This window comes from Mustela nigripes, chromosome 17 (assembly GCF_022355385.1).
Source record: "Mustela nigripes isolate SB6536 chromosome 17, MUSNIG.SB6536, whole genome shotgun sequence".
Classification (NCBI taxonomy): Eukaryota; Metazoa; Chordata; class Mammalia; order Carnivora; family Mustelidae; genus Mustela; species Mustela nigripes.
In genome coordinates, this window is record NC_081573.1 from 50939537 (window position 1) to 50956392 (window position 16856).

General features: G+C 46.4%; 1 protein-coding gene and 1 long non-coding RNA gene across 7 annotated transcripts in view; both read left to right on the top strand.

Moving 5' to 3' along the window:
- WWOX (WW domain containing oxidoreductase) overlaps positions 1-16856 on the top strand; it is a 955527-nt gene that overhangs the window by 489789 nt on the left and 448882 nt on the right. The window lies entirely within an intron of this gene.
- On the top strand, positions 2215-9513 carry LOC132005542 (uncharacterized). Its single transcript, XR_009400826.1, has 3 exons — positions 2215-2297; positions 8876-8979; positions 9427-9513. It is a non-coding gene; the product is annotated as an uncharacterized LOC132005542 (long non-coding RNA).

A 16856-nucleotide genomic window follows, 5' to 3' on the forward strand; every position in this document is an offset into this window, starting at 1 on the left:
CCTGGTGGAGCGCCCGTGGCAAAGTTTATTGGAAGTCACAGGAAATCAAAGCATATTTTCTTAAAGAATCAACCTCTTTGGTGACTAGACCATATTGTTTAGAGTAAAATGGACATGGATATTATGTAGTAGAATGCCCCTTTTTTGCATGATTTTTTAATGATAGAATATGAGTCTTTAAACACACTTCTACCCCTGGACAGTCTTCTCTGCTATGAGAGATCTGCCCATGGAAGGATTTGAAAGCCCAGCCATATGGACATCATATTATTCATTTTTATTTGCTATCCAGAGCTCACTGATAACCTTTGAGATCTCTCTCCTCTGAACTTCTGCATGATGCTTGTGAATGCGTATTGCTTTGTTGCAGATAATGTGCACATTGTTAAGCAATTATTTGCCCCCCCCCCCCCCCCCCCCCGTCTTGGGTCCTTAACTCAGACATTGATTGCCCTACAGGTTTTGTGGTTAGGCATTGTTGACTACCTGCTTTTTTTAACCAAGACTCCAGAGACTCTCCCCCCGAGCCATATATATGCACCCTTCCCTACACCACAAGGGTATACCTCTATATTCCTGTGATTTTCACCTCCGTTTCCTTTGTCATTTCCAAGCTCAAATGATGTTGCCCCTGTGGGGTCGTCTGACAGTGTCTAGAGACATCTTCGATTGTCACTCCAGGGTTGGGGTGTGGGGCACGGCCACAGGCGTCTAGTAGGTGAGGGGGGCAGGAATCCTACTGAATGTCCTGTGATGGTCAGCTCTACTCCCACAACAAAGAGTTAGCCAGTTCCAAATGCTAATAGCGTCGAGGTTGAGAAATACTGATTTGGGAGGAGACAGGATTTCATTCTTTTCTTCACTGCAGCAAATTCTTAGACAAGCTGTGAATACCCTCTCTCTCTTTAGTCTAAAACTGTGGTTTAAGGTGCGCAAAGTTAAATCATGTGATATCAGAACCAGTCGGTGGAGTGCACTGATTTGAGAAATTTACTCTTCCCAGTTGGCTGGGAGGCAACCCTACATAAAAACATCAGGATTGAAAGGCGGTTTAGAAATGGGAAGGTCACGGGTTAGGGCCGGGGTCAAGGGGATCTCCTAGGGGACCTGGAACGAGCGATCCCGTGTTCACACTGGAGCCTGAGTCTCGAGCGCTTCTGCACGCAGCCTCCGACGAGAGCCACGTCTTTAGCGCGTCTTTCTTCGCTCTTCGCAAACAATACCCTCACTTTGTCCAGGGAGCAGCAGTCTGCCCCGAGAAATGTCAGCCCGCACGCCAGTCTCACTTTCCGTAGGTTTGCTCCTGCATCCATTGGAAATTCAGTGCAAACCCATAAATTCCACTTTGCTTCTGTAGCAGCCTGCATGGTGTGTACACTGAGCATTAGAAAACCAGTAAATCCAGCCCATTTATTCACATTAGCCAGCAAAGGCATCCTGCATGCCCACGTAAGTACTGGAAATTACTGACATGGCCTTCTAGACCATGAAAAGATGGAAGCATATGGCAGAATTCATATGTGAACAGATTGCTTTTTCTCATAAGAACGTTTTATTAGAATATCAACTATTATAGCTTACTGAAGGTACTCTTCCTGCTCTTGATTTAAGCCCCGAGTCACCCACCACACTTTTTTTTTTCCCCACTGCATTCTGCTATGTATCTCACACCTACTCCTTGCTGTTTCTAAATGGCCTACTTAAACCTTGAGGTGGGCCCTTCAGTTTCCCATAAATTAATAACACATCTATGAATATTTTCCAGCCAATTTTAGAAGCCCCAGTCTGTTCCAACACCAGGACCGTAAAAACGGAGGGACAGATAAAGCAAGCTTCTTCTTTCAAATGCTCTTCCAATACGGAGCAGAATGTTATTAACCTAGACTGCCGGCTCCGTTCATTTACCATGTTGCTGCTCATGGGATGACAGGCACAACGGTTTCATAAATTTCAAACGAAATATGAACATTTGTTGTCAAAATACCGTTAAGGTATGAAAGCCCCACTAGTACTACTTCCTTTTATTATTATTATTTTTATAGTATTTATATCCACAGGCATTCCCATGTTCTGAGTTCTGGGGAGCAGCACTCCCCCTCCTCCCTCCCTCCCCCTTTCCTTTTTAATTCTCTCTGGTGCCTCTCCCTTGTTTTACAAGCAGGAAGCAGGAAATCAGTCAGTGAGCGGTTTTCTCAATGAGCGGGTCCATCTTGCCAAAGCTGCTGCGTCTCTGCCCTGATCGGGGGCGCGTCAGTGCCCTTGTTTGCAAGGAGAGAGCCTTGTCTTTCCTGACAGAGGTAGGTCAGGAGGGGTTTAGCTGAATTCATCAGATAGGAGCATTCAGGTCCCACCTGTGAGGCTGTGGCCTGCCAAAGAGGGTTCGGGTGGCTGGATTGGCGACAGCAGAGCCACGCTGCAAAGGCAGAGTTTATTGAGAGCAGCCAAGGTCACGGTTGGAAAGAAAAGAGTGTATCGCAGATTGGAGGGGCAATACACAGGTGGATCAAAGAGACAAGGGCAAGGGTTGTTAGCTAAGAGAATCAAGGGCCAGACTGAAACCATGGCAAAAATGCAATTGAGTTAAGTAAAATAGTAAAGTAAAACAAAGTGCCAAGTGTTTGAATGACCCATGAGTATGCACTGGACACGCTGTAGAAGGCAGGTGTGGCCCCCTAAAGGTGCTCCACTGAGTTAGACCTGTGGTTCTTAAAGTGGGGTCCCTGGGCCGGCAGCTCTGACATCACTTGTCACTTGTAGATGCAGAATTCTTGAGCCCCGCCCCGGATCCGGAGCTGCTGAATCAGAATCTCTGGGATGGGGCCTGCAGTCTGTTTTAAGAAGGCCTCCAAGTGATTCTGATGGTGGTCAAGCCGGAGGTGCAGCAGGGCAGGTGGGCAACACAGGAGAGACACCCAGCACTGGGCACGGGAATCAGAAATACGGTGCCACTGCCTGTGGGCTGCACTGCATGCTTTGGACAAGTCTCTGTGTGCCTGGCAACTCCCCCCACAAAGAGAGATAGTGATGCCGGCCTTTCTGACCTTTTAGGATTTTTCTAGAATGGTAGTAGTTCTGGTGACAACAGCTAGGACCATTACTGTGTACCCGGCAGCATGCTAAGCACTCATTCCAGACACTTCATGTTTTGATCCCAGCAATAACCCATGAAGCAGGTATGATGATTATCACCCTTGCTTAGTGTTGAGAAAACTGAGAGGCCTAGCGATTTGCCTAAGGCAGTGCTAATAGCAGGCAGGAATCACTCCACTCAAAGCTCTGGTTAGCCACTGAGTTGCTACATTATTTCACTGCATCAAGAGACACAGTATACTTGAAAGGGCTTTATAGATTGTTAAGGCCACCTGAAATAACAAAGTGGTTTGGTAGATTATATATATTTATATGTGATATATAATATCTATTAATACATATATTTAATTTTATATAAAACACTGATTTAATATATAATGCATATGTAAAATGTTTATTTTATATAAACATAATTTTTAATTGCATCTCACATTGCCCTTTGTCCCTGATGTTTGTCTTATATGGGACTCCTTGGCGAAGGCCAATCCCGTTTATGAAACAGATTCACACCCTGAATCGGGTCCGGACTCAGGCCCTGGTGGCAGCGAAGACCCAGGTCTGATTCTTGAGTGCTTTCGCCGAGGTTTACTACTGACCAGCAAAGGGAAGGCGTGATAGAGGATCCAGGTTATTAATAGGGTTTTTTGGTGGCTTCTAAGGTGGCCTTTGTGAGGAGAAGATGGTGTTTACCTAGGTTTTTAAAATTAAAATTCATTTCAGGATGCCTGGGTGTCTCAGTCGGTTAAGTGTCTACCTTGGGCTAAGCTCATGCTCGCGGGGTCCTGGGATGGAGCTCCGCACGTCGAGCTCCACGCTCCACAGGGAGTCGTCTTCTCCCTCGCCTGCGCTCCCCCTGCTTGTGATCTCTTTCTCTGACAAATGCATAAATAAAATCTTTTAAAAAATTAAATTAAATTAAAATACATTTCCTTCACTTTAAATTTCAAATCCTAGCTCTTCTTCAGGCCTTTTAGTTCATCTTCTCAATTCTCACTATTTGCTTGTAAGCCCGAGAAATTTTAGTCGCCATGTTTGAGCTCTAGAATAATGTTTCAGCTCATATTTGAATTTAGGTAAGGATCTTAAAAATATTAAGCTACATTTAGGAATTTACTATTTTGATTTCCTTTTCAAGAGCTCTTAAAGGCAAGCTTCCCAAAAATGTAAGTGATCTGTGTATATCTCATCAATTTGATTGCAAACATGATAAATCTGAAGTTTTCTGAATGTCTGATGCTTTTGTAAGTATAGTCATACTTTATCTTATCATCACAATTCTGTAGCAATTACCATGTGCATATTTAGAGCAGAAACTTATAAGGCTGATGACTACCCCTAGAATAAGTGTTGGCAGACTTTTTCGGTGAAGGGCCAGATAGTAAGTATTTCCATCTTTGCAGTTCAGATGGTCTCTGTCACAATTACTCAAGTCTCCCTTTGTCTGAAAGCAGCCACAGATACTATTTACATGAATGGATCTGGCTGTGTTCCAATAAAACTTAATTCACAAAAACAGTGGTGGGCCATATTTGGCCCAAAGGCCTTAGTTTGTCAACCTCTGCTCTTGAGGGCCAAATTAAATAACATTACAAATCCATAATATACCATGTATCTGAAGCTATGTCAGTATGACAGTATATTTCCTTGTTGTGGTTATGTCACTGTTTTCATGTTTAGGTCTAACATAGAATGTTCTAAATGTTTTCATGTTTGGTTCTAACATAGAATGTTCTAAAATAGAACATTACTTTTTATGTTTGATTCAAATGCTGCCTGTCTGGGTTTGGACTTCATCTCTGCCATATCTAGCTGGGTGGCCTTGGGCAAGTAACTTAGTTAACCTCTCTATGCTTATTCTGCTCATCTTTGAGAAGGGATCATGATAGCACTTATCTCACAGGACGGTTGTGAGAACAGCATGCTTGATTCTCTGTTAGCTTTTCTGTGGCTAAATAATGTCTGTGCATTGAAGAATTATGATGTTATACCAAGCAATGTTGGGGTTCCCTTGGCATGTAATTTTGAAGACTGCCGTCTCCGCATACTGAGATCTTAACAACAGGGAGGCTCCTGGCTGAGATGTGGACTGGTTTCCCATGGACACCTGGACTTCTAGGACAGCGCCTCTTTATGATTATTGATGTTTCTATTTCTTAAAGAGGACAGATCTCCTATTATCTCCGCTCCCTGACATCCACACCTTCCACCAGATGGCACCTTACTTAATTGAGGTTTGCCTTTCTTTGGGCTTTTCCATGTAATTGTCTTCAGCCAACTTTAAATCACCCTTGAACTTGATGGAATTCGGTGCTCTGTTCACCGGTGTTCTATCTCTCCAGACCACAGAATGATGTGGGCTGTCTTTCGTGGGGTCGTCTGACTTGCCGTCAGTCACATCTTCTAAGCCAATGGCTCTCAGTTAAGGATGGTGCTTCACCCCTCCCCACTCCTGTGGCCTTTTTAATCAGCCCAAGCTGACCAAGGCTCTCTGCACCTTGGGGAACAGAGGTGACTACAGGACAGGATGGCGAGCATCCTGCCATGTATGGCTCGTCCTGTGAGACAGACAGGTGTCCTTCCTCAAGATGGCGGCAGCACCCCAGCTGAGAAGCACTATCTTAGGCTCAGCTTTCCAGACACGCTAGGAGATGCACCAGCGACTCTCACAGAAGCATGCCCAAATTCTGGTCAGTGCAGCAGGCACCAGGCCCCAAGGGCCAGGAAACCACGAGCCTGGGGGAGAGACCACACCAGCACTCTTGTGTCCCTTTGACAGAACCATCCCTCAGTGTGCCACCAGGTTAGCTTGTGGCATTTATGGGTGTTCTGTGGGCCTGACCACAGACACCTCACAGTCACCCTGGCCACAGCCTCAAGAGCCGGGACTTGAAGGGCCCTTCACAGCAGGGTACTTGGCACAGAGCAGGTGCTTAATGAATATTTATTGAATGATTTCCAGCTAATGGAAGAAAGCTAAGCAGCACAGCACCCAGAGGTTTGAAGTTTATTGAAAATCGACCCAAAGGACTATGGTGAAAAGAATCTCAAAAAGCAGGGGCAGGGGATTGATATTTATTAAGGGCCTATAACAGATGCCACTGTAGAAAGTAAGTGACGTGGGAAGAGCATGGCCTAGAGCCAGCCTGCCTGGGTTGGAATCCAGACTCTGCCATGTACAGCTGTGTGGCCTTGGGCAAATGATTCAGCCTCTCTGTGCCTAATCTCTTCCTCTTCAAAGCGGGGGTAATGCTAGTACTCAGCTCTCAGGTGACAGAGGGAAGGAAACCTACAGCGCTCTGTGAAGCGCTCTACGTAGGGTCTCATGTGATGAGCCCCACACAGCGGTTTGCCGTGATTATTTGGTTACCTTACTCGGTAGTCTCCCTCGGTCACCCTCGGTCTGACGAAGGATGCAGCTGAAGGTCTGATGGCTCTATGGCTGGTGGCAGCTCCAGGATTTGCCTCTCATTCCTTCTCCACCCCTCCATACCCCCACTTCTCCCCACACCTGCCTCTTTCTTTCCTCTCTTCCCCTTGGAGGGCTTGGGGACCCAGAGGAGGAGAAGGCCTTGGAGAGAACACACAAAGCTCATGTGTCTGAAACACGTCGTAAACCAGGAATTAGGTCAAGGCTGTCAGGACCTGGTAAAGCCACATGGGCTGTGTGGCGTGGGACGTGACGTGAGCTACAGCCTGAGCTCCCCTCCGTGGTGGCTCCGCCCCTGGTGTGTGGAGTGTGTGTGGGGAGGCCCATGTACAGAGTGCAGAGGGAGAAATGGCCAACAGCACTTCCTGACCACCGAGAGCTGGTCGGGGAGCAAGTGACATGATGTCTTCTCTAGGTGGAAAGCCAGAGGTAAGAAAGAAGAGGGTTTGAGAACATCAGGGAGGCAAAGATGAGGGCACAGATCTGCTGTGGACACATTTTCAGAGCATATTTAGAGGATGTCGTGTTCTCTGGGGTCAGGGGAGACTCCTCCTTAGAGCTCTTGCCTTCTCCGGTCCCATTTTCATCCCACCACTCACTTGCGGGAGAAAGGGACCAGAGTGGGGTTCCTTGAGACCACGTGCCTTGGCAGCGCCCCCTCTTTCCCACCACCCCCACCTGCTGGAGTCCGGGGCTTCAGGAGCAAACACCTGCCCCAAATCTTCTCGTGTAAGTCTAAGTAGAACTTTCTGCTTCCTCCCGAAGGGGATCAGTCTAAAAGGCAAGCCTCCGGAACTCTCAGATCTTGCAGTGGTTAGTGGGATCACAGCGGGCTCCCCCGAGGACCAGGTATTAGGCTGAGGGCTGGAGGGACCTTAGAGGGAAATCAAGAACCCAGAGGGAGGAGGGAGCAGGAAGGGAAGAGGGAGGGCACCAGAGTCCATGTGCTCTTTCTTCCCTTCCCTCCTTCTCCCCCCCACCTCCAGACAAGAGCCTCTTTCTGTGTTTCATAAGGACCCTCAGTCACCCAGATAGCCGTTCCCCGTGTTTGTCTCCTGTCCTGCTTTCTGCTGCTTCTCCAACTCTCCTGTGAAAATTGCTAACACGGTAGAAGTTAGAATCTCCATGAAGGAGGTTAAAAAGCCCCAGAAACCCAAAATGCTTGAATTTGGGGGAACAGGGAAAACAAAACAAAACAAAACATGTTTCCAACTATCCCAGTGACTTTGACCTAAAGGGAAGGAATTTGCCTTATTATTATTTTTTTTTTTCTTTAATGCTCTGAGTTTCTGCCACAGTGGTGGACAAAGAGGTGGGTATAACAGACTATTCCTCACACATGTGACCACAACCATAGTCAGTCTCAGTGGAACAGGACTTGGGCTTGTGGACTTGTTTCATTTTTTTATAATTGTGTTAAAATATACATACCATAAAATTTACCATTTCTAAATGTGTAATTCAGTGGCATCGAGTGCCTTCTCGTGGTGCAACCATTAAAATTAACCATCTGAACTTGATTCTTTAGTCTCCCAGCCATGGGGGTCTATCCTTAGGTCGTGATCGTGATCACGGAAAGGGGCAGTTAGAGATTTTCTTTCCAACCACCAGCAGTTGGGTTGCCCTCACACCTCTCTGAGCTGTAGTTTCTGTCTCTAAAATGGGAACTGTGCTCCCCACCGTGAGGCTGGATGGTTTAAACTTGATGAGATCATTGCGTGGGGGGCGGGGCTCTTGCTCACCTCTAGAACTTACTGGTTCATCTTGAGATGGTAGCACATGGCCGTTGGTCTGCATGTTCAAGACCCTCAGCTGTTCTAACTGGACACGTACCACATGTCCTACATGTGCCACGGAGGACTCTAGCCTGTGTGAGTGCTGTGCAGCCGCCCGCCCTTGCTCGGAGACCTGTCAGGCATCAACAGCTTAGTGTGAGCAGACCTGCCACTTGTATCTGTGGCCGCTCTGTCCGTGCAGTTTACAAAACCCTAATCCACAAAAGCTGTTTGAAATTTCCATTAGGAGATTTGCACAAGTGGTTAAAATTAGTCATGCATTCTTGGTCTAAACTGCAGGAAGAGTATCTTTACTGTGAAAATGATTATGACAATGTTAAAACTGTGTAATAGTAAGCAGACAGTTTTCCGAGCTGCTGGGTGAGCTCTGGAAATGCTCTATTTATTTTCTCCCTATTGACTCCTTTCTTTCAGGCAAGACTGCCTGCGCGTTGCCTTGGAAAACCACCGAAGCTGAGCATTTCCAAAGCACTGACATCGCCCGGCTTCATGTGTGAGCTGGGTGAAGTCTTTTTTTCTTTCTTTTTTTTTTTTTTAATTGCTCCTTCTTCCTCAAAAACAGGAAGTGCATTTGGTTTTGAGAGGGAGCCTTAAAAACACAGCATCCCTGGTTCTCTTGATCTACCCCCGGCTAACATTTCCAGAAGTACGACGACTGCTCCCGAGGTAAGGGCAGAGGCAGTGACTTCTTGAGTGCTGAAAATCAGCCGCCCGATTCCCTTAGTTGCTTCTTTCTTTTCGGTGCAGCAGTGTTTTTGGTGTTAGAGAAAAGGCTGTGATTTCTTTGATATTAAAAAGCCAGCCACTTACATTTTCCAAAGCCATTTGCATTCCGTCTGACGGCCGCTAAAAATGTCTGTGGGTTTTTCATCTGCGAGGTTTTCTCTGTGCATATTGTTTACATTTATCAAATGCTGTTTTGCCCAGTACTTCATACTCATTGTAGCTTCCGGACCGAGCTGACAACACGGTCTGTATGAAAAACAAAACAAACCAAAGCAAAAAGAGTCAAAGGGTCTTCCACTGAGAGGATGGGAAAACAAGGAAAAGCAGATGTGGCCGTACAAACCCGCAGTGTCCTGAATGAAGCCTCTATCTTTGTTCTGTCCGCAGATTGTCAGCTGCCAGTCAAGCTCTCCTCCCCCTTCCAGGCTCTCTAAGCTAACGTGAGAACCTGGCTCTGGCTCCCCTCTTAGCCTACAGATGTGCAGCCTAAAAATATGGGAGGATTTCGTGAAATAAATACTTAACGTGACCGGAAAAGACTGGAAAAAGCTGATATTGCTTGGGATCCCCACACAAAGCAGTTTAATATTTTTTTTTGCTTTCTTGCTCCTAGTTCTTTGCATTTGGTGACTTCGTGCAATGCCATATATATATACCACCAGATTATACTGCTGCTGTGTGCACTTTCGTTAAAAACAAGAACAAGAATGAAACAAAAAACCCTATTCCTGCAATTCTGGTATGTTATCACCAGGTGGTGGTAGTGTATCTTCCTAAGGAGAGTGACCTGCTAGGAATAGGCATTCATTTATCTCTTTTGTAAATCACATTTACTGAGTGTGGAGGATGGTGTAGATGCCGTGCATATAGCAATGAGTAAGACAGGTTTATATTCTCAGGAAGCTGACCACGCCATGCAATATACTCAGTAGTCAGAGATGGTAGTTTTTTGAAAATTCAAGTATAAATTTTCCCACATTTAATCACAAACACAATTCCATCTTGTTTATCAAAATGCATTTTTATTGGGGCACCTGAGTGGCTCAGTGGGCTAAAGGCTCTGCCTTTGGCTCAGGTCATGATCTTGGGGTCCTGAGATCAAGCCCCACATCCGGCTCTCTGCTCAGCAGGAAGCCTGCTCCCTCCTCTCTCTCTGCCTGCCTCTCTATCTACTTGTGATCTCTGTCAAATAAATAAATAAAATCTTAAATTTTTTTTTTTATTTAAAACATTCCCACTAATAAGCCCCACGTTTTATAAAGTCCCATAATAATGTAGTAAGATTATCAGAAGAGCAAATTCTTCGATATAGATGTGTACTGTTTTCTACTAACTTTTGCCTCCTTGGACCCCCTCTTCTTTCTCAGACCATCAGGGTGGCTTTTGAACTTTAACTTACACACACACATGCATCCTGACACGCACTGATTATTTCCTTCCAGAGCCAAGCTAAAACCTGTGCTGCAGTCTGCTGCCTCCTGTGGCTTAGGTGTTTTCTCCAAGAATCTAGAAAAAAAGCTAGAAAGAAGCAGACAGAAGGAGCAGGAGAAAGGCATGTCTCCGAAGCGTCTCTCTGCCTCAGCGCTGGGTCCCACATCTCCCAAACCCTAGGTCCTCCCAGTTACGGAACCGTGGACCGTCCGGGCCACCAGAGGGTCCGTCCTTTCTCCAGCCTGAGGTGCCCCCTGTGGCTGGTGCTCTCACTCAGTACCGATGGGCTCGTCCACCTTCTCAGGGTCCCCCCTTCCTGCGGACTGAGGTACAGGCTGCCTTTGGAGGTGAGTCCGTCGGCCCCGCAGTGGCCTAAGGAGACCACCTCCCCTGCCAGCCATCGGATGTTTCAAGAGAAACGTCTGTCCTTTCATGAACAAACTGTTTGCATAATTGACATCCTGGGTTGTGGGGAACGCCGGGCTGCGGTGTTGATTCTGATCATTCACGTAGTCTCAGTGTGAAGCGGTCTCTTGCACACTCCTTTCCCTCCTCACACCCCTCACCGCATTCAGAATATTACTTGTGTGAGTACAATCGCATTTCCCTGAATGTCTTAAAAAGCTACCACAGTCAGACTTCACCTGCATGCAAAAAAATCTCTTATTTTTATTTTTATTTTTTTGCCCAGAATTTGTGTAAAACCCCAGATATGCGACAGCACGTGTGCAGTGGATGGAACACGGTGGGTGTGTGTCCATGCGCCCTCCCCCCGCAGTGCGGCGTCTCCTGCGGCTGCCCCTCTGCTCGCTTGCGAAGGTTTGGCGTTAGAAGGGTCTGAGAATCCCCGCTCTCCTCCGCTGGGTCAGGGCCGTCTGGGGAACGAGCACTGGGGATGTCCGAAGTCAGTGGCTCTCGGGCCTCCTGGGTGGGAGGGCGTCTCCCCCGTCTTCTGCGCGTGGCGCTCTCTTATCCCTGGTGACTGAGAAGTGCCGCGTGGAAGGAACTACGAGTTCACTGGTCGGTGTGTTCTCCCACATTTTGCAAGCTGTCACTTCACACCAATGCACGTGCCAGGAAAGAGGGCGACGAGATCATGCTTTACGCCTATGATGCTTTCCATGTATGATCTCCTCATATGACCCCGTCAGCCAGGCCTCCTGGTTATGCCTGTCGCATCCCCGGAAGTTCATGGAGATGACGCATGTTGCTGGAGAGTGCGCAACCAGGGGGCAGGTGAAGCCGGGCTTTATACCAGGATGGTCTAAACGGTGGAAATGCTCAGAATGTGTCAGCATTTTCCGTTCTGAAGCCTCCAACTTCTCCAGATTCTAATGAAGATTCTAATCACCATCTCAGAGAAGAGGAGAGCGTAACGGCTATAGGCCTCGTTCATTCTCAGCAGCTTCTGTGTGGGACCATGGGGCGCCTCTCACTGGGAAACAGACACCCACTTCAGACTTTAGGAGTTGGAGACCATCCTTGGAAAGGCCATTCTCAGAAACGTGCCATCTGTGGTTTTGATGGGAAATACCTCTTTACCTGGCTGTCTGCTGCCAACCTCGGCACAGAAGCATGGAGGAGGCTCTCACTCCCTCCTGGTGAGAGGGAGGATACCTTGGCCCTCCCTGTGAAGGGAAGCCTTGGGCAAAGATTCTTCCCTCCACATTTGGGATCAGGTTCAAGGGCCTTCTACAAAACCCGTGGCACATTAGGCTGTTTCTAGTCTATATATATATTTTTAATTTTTAAATTTTTTTATAAACATGTATTTTTAGTCTCAGGCTTACAGGTCTGTGAATCACCAGGTTTACACACTTCACAGTACTCACCATAGCACATAGCCTCCCCAATGGCCATAACCCCACCCCCTCTCCTGACCCCCCGACCTCCAGCAACCCTCAGTTTGTTTTGTGAGATTAAGAGTCTCTTGTGGTTAGTCTCCCTCCCGATCTCATTTTGTTTCATTTATTCTTTTCCTACCCCCAAACCCCCCACGTTGCGTCTCCACTTCCTTATATCAGGGAGATCATATGATAGTTGTCTTTCTCCGATTGACTTATTTCACTAAGCATAATACCCTTTAGTTTTATCCATGTTGTCGCAAATGGCAAGATTTCATTTCTTTTGATGGCTGCATAGTATTTCATTGTGTGTGTGTGTGTGTGTGTGTGTACCACATCTTTATCCATTCATCTGTTGATGGACGTCTAGGTTCTTTCCGTAGTTTGGCTATTGTGGACGTTGCTGCTATAAACATTCGGGTGCATGTGCCCCTTTGGATCACTACGTTTGTATCTTTAGGGTAAATACCCAGTAGTGCAATTGCTATGTCGTAAGGTAGCTCTATTTTCAACTTTTTGAGGAACCTCCATGCTGTTTTCCAGAGTGGTTGCACCAGCTTGCATTCCCACCAATGGTGTAGGAGGGTTTCCCTTTCTCCGCATCCTTGCCAGCATCTGTCATTTCCTGACTTGTTAATTTTAGCCATTCTGACTGGTGTGAGGTGGTATCTCATTGTGGTTGTGATTTGTATTTCCCTGATTAGGCTGTTTCTAGTCTCAAGCAATAAATGGACAAGAAAGAAGCGGAAAAAGAATGATACTTTGCAGCTTACAAGTCATTTTCACATACATTACTTGATTCCACCCCCAGTGGTGTCAGTTATGCAGGCATTACTCTTAGAGTTAGCCTCATTTCACAGAGGAGGAAACTGCGGCCCAAGGAATTAGAATATCTGTTCCGCAGTTACATAGCTGGTAAGGAAGTCTCAGTTTTGGCCTTCTGACCTTGAATCCTATAGCTAGCCCTGCCGGATAAAATGCAAGACACTGGATTATATTTGAATCTCAGATAAGCAACAAATAGTTTCTTAGTATAAATGCAGCCATGCAGTCTTTGAAACATGCTTGTACTGTGTGTGTGTGTGTGTTTATACACACGCATGCACACACACACACACTATGTATGTATACTATGTATCCTATATAGTATAGGATGTGTGTGTGTGTATGGAGAAAATAGATATATATGCTTATAGTATATAAATACTATATATATAAAATATTAAAATACTATAACATAGTGTAGGATGCACTTACACTAAGAAATTATTTGTTGTTTATCTGAAATTAGAATTTAAGCATCCAGTATTTTGGGGGTTGCAAAATCTGACACCCACCCATGACCTCTTTTTGTTTCTCCCCTACTCTCCCACACAGTCTTGGTATCAGTCTATGATTTAGTAAGTACCTTAGAAAATAATAATAGCTTTTGGAGCTGCTCCTCATTAAACACTCGCCACCCGCTGAAAGCGTTGCGTGCTTTATTGCGTATCCTTACAATCACCTTGGAAGCTGGGGGTAATTGTTACCAGTTGTCAAGCCAGGGCTCAAAGGGCGTAATAAGCGGCTTGCAGACCTCACAGTGAAAGATGGTGGGGGATGAACTTAGGACAAATGTCTACGATTCCAATGGCATGAATTACTCTCTACACTCCAAAGTAATTTATTTAAAAATTAAGAAGAGAAGTAGCTCTCACCATCAGTCACAGAGGCACTGAGCTCCGTGAGGGGAGAGCCCAGGCATTGGCCTTTCTAAACAAACAAACAAACAAACAAACAGGCAAAGGAACTTTGACAGTGTCCCAGCAAAAATGCACTCCATGTCTTGGACCCTCAGGTGAGAGCTGTTTGCTGGCCGCTGGGTTTCAAGAGCAACTCACAAGGAGGAGTTGAAAACTCAGCGTCATTTACACATCTTTTGCCCTAGATGTGTTTTAAATTTTGTCAGGATTATAAACTGTGTTTCAAAACTTGAAGATGAATTGGCCCCCTGACCTCTTGTGAGGGGCCATAATTCATCTGAAGGGTTTCCCGCTGCAGGTGTCATCCCACAGCTCCCCACTCCTCTCCCCATTCTCTTAACCCCATTAAAACGCAGTAAGGGGAGAAAAGGTGAGTGGGGTATAGCTGGTTCCGCTGGCCTGGGATGCGGTGCTGAAAGCCCCCCCGCCCTCCTGTTAACACAATACTTTTATCCAGTAATCACAGCCTGCGGGAGACAAAATAACAATTCATCTGGAAAACAAGATTAACTCATTTAAGCTAAGCAGTGATCACAGGGAGAAGCGTGTTGGCGTGTTGGCGGTGTCTGGCTGCAGGAGAGCCTGCAGATTCCCGGCCCCTCGGGGCACAGGGCCGGGGGAGCAGGCCCAGCCTGCTGGAAGCAATGGGGCCCTCCCGGGATACATGTATTGCAAGGGACTTCGGCTCATCTCCCACGCAGCCCCTCTCACCTTATCTGCCTTTTCTTCATTAGAACATCTTATAGCCCTTGCCTGTCTGTGGGGCTCTGCCAGGAGCTTCTCAACTGAACGTGCTGCTGTGCCCTTCGTGTTTTGGGCCTCTTAACAAGTAACAAAACCAAAGTGCGGTGTGATTCAGCACTTGTTGGCTCCTCGGGACGTGCTCCGAGTGGCCTCCTGTTCCAGAGAGACAGCGTGCTTCCTTGCCAGCCCAAGCCTGGAGCCCTGTTCATCTTATGCCGTCCGTGCCTTTCCTTCCCCTAGCAGTGGCTCTCGCATCGCGGTGTCCCCTGCCTTGACCCTGTCTTTCCCACCCGGAGCCCTGAGAACAGGTGTTTACCTCTCAGCGCTGCGTCCAATCAGCAAGCGGCATGTGCATCTGGGCGCAGTTGGGGACTTGTTTCCTGGGCGGCACAGGGAGCCACAAACTGCACGCACAATTCACTGCCCGGAGACTTGCTTATGGAAGTAGCACATTCAGGAAATGGGACGGCTGCCCTGGCCTCTGGCTGGTCCCCGCCAGTACATGCCCACACCACCCAGCCTTTCCAGCACCGCTCTGGTGGGATGTCATGCTGGGGAGACCACTGAGCACTCGGATTCTCTTGACATGCTTAAAGCTGTAGTGTGTGTGCATTTCTTGTGTCTGTGTAATTTTATTTTCTGCTTGTGCATTTACTGACAAGTAACTACTCTGTTTGTCGAGGTCAGATTTTAGGACCTAATGACCACTGGATACAAATTTAGAGAATGGAGGGTCATGATGGGGGAGTGTTTCAAATGAGTTTCTTTATTTTTTTTTTATTTTTTTTTAAATTTATTTATTTATTTATTTATTTTAATATAATTTTTTATTTTTTATAAACATATATTTTTATCCCCAGGGGTACAGGTCTGTGAATCACCAGGTTTACACACTTCACAGCACTCACCAAAACACATACCCTCCCCAATGTCCATAATACCACCCCCTTCTCCCAAACCCCCTCCACCCAACAACCCTCAGTTTGTTTTGTGAGATTAAGAGTCACTTATGGTTTGTCTCCCTCCCAATCTCATCTTCTTTCATTTATTCTTCTCGTACCCACTTAAGCCCCCATGTTGCATCACCACTTCCTCATATCAGGGAGATCATATGATAGTTGTCAAATGAGTTTCTTTAAAGCCAGCTGGCTAAATTAGCCAGAGAGTGTGCCTGGCTCTGTTCTTGCTGGTCTGGCCTTTGTGTGCTAGAGAAACAAATAGATCAGGAATCCTCCAGTGTTACATGGAAATGGTAACGTTCAAAGTGATGTGCAGGCATCTGCACTGTAAAATATATCACTGTCCCCTTTGAAGAAAGGTACCATTTCTGGGGCTTATTTGGTAATAAGTGGACTAAATAATTGCTTCACCATATAAGAGTAAGAGGCTCTTACCACACTGGGGTATATGCTTTGAAGGGAAGTGTTGGGACTAGGTGGCTGCGGCCACTGAGAGTTTTGTGGAATCTTTAAAATTTTTTTCTATGGATCCGTCAACTAAGAAGACTATCCGTTTTAGAGCATACAGCTGTTCGGGAATAATGGTTTGAAAGACCAGCCCCAAAGATCTTGGTGATGGAAGTGTGAACAGATGATGGAATGATAAACCTTTAATGCTTAAAAATGTGATTTTATAATTCCATCCCTTTATAACATCGTCTGACAAATGTATTTGCAACTAACCGACCAAATGAAAGAACTTTCCAGAAGGCGACCCAGCCCAGCTCGAATATAAATGTGTGCTCCGATTCCCCTGTTGGTGATTGACTATGAGTATTGATCACCGCTAAAGAGTGAGCCCACAGGAGTCTCCCCGAAGCTTATTGCGCATACACTCCCACTGATAATTCCATCCCTTTATAACATCGTCTGACAAATGTATTTGCAACTAACCGACCAAATGAAAGAACTTTCCAGAAGGCGACCCAGCCCAGCTCGAATATAAATGTGTGCTCCGATTCCCCTGTTGGTGATTGACTATGAGTATTGATCACCGCTAAAGAGTGAGCCCACAGGAGTCTCCCCGAAGCTTATTGCGCATACACTCCCACTGATAA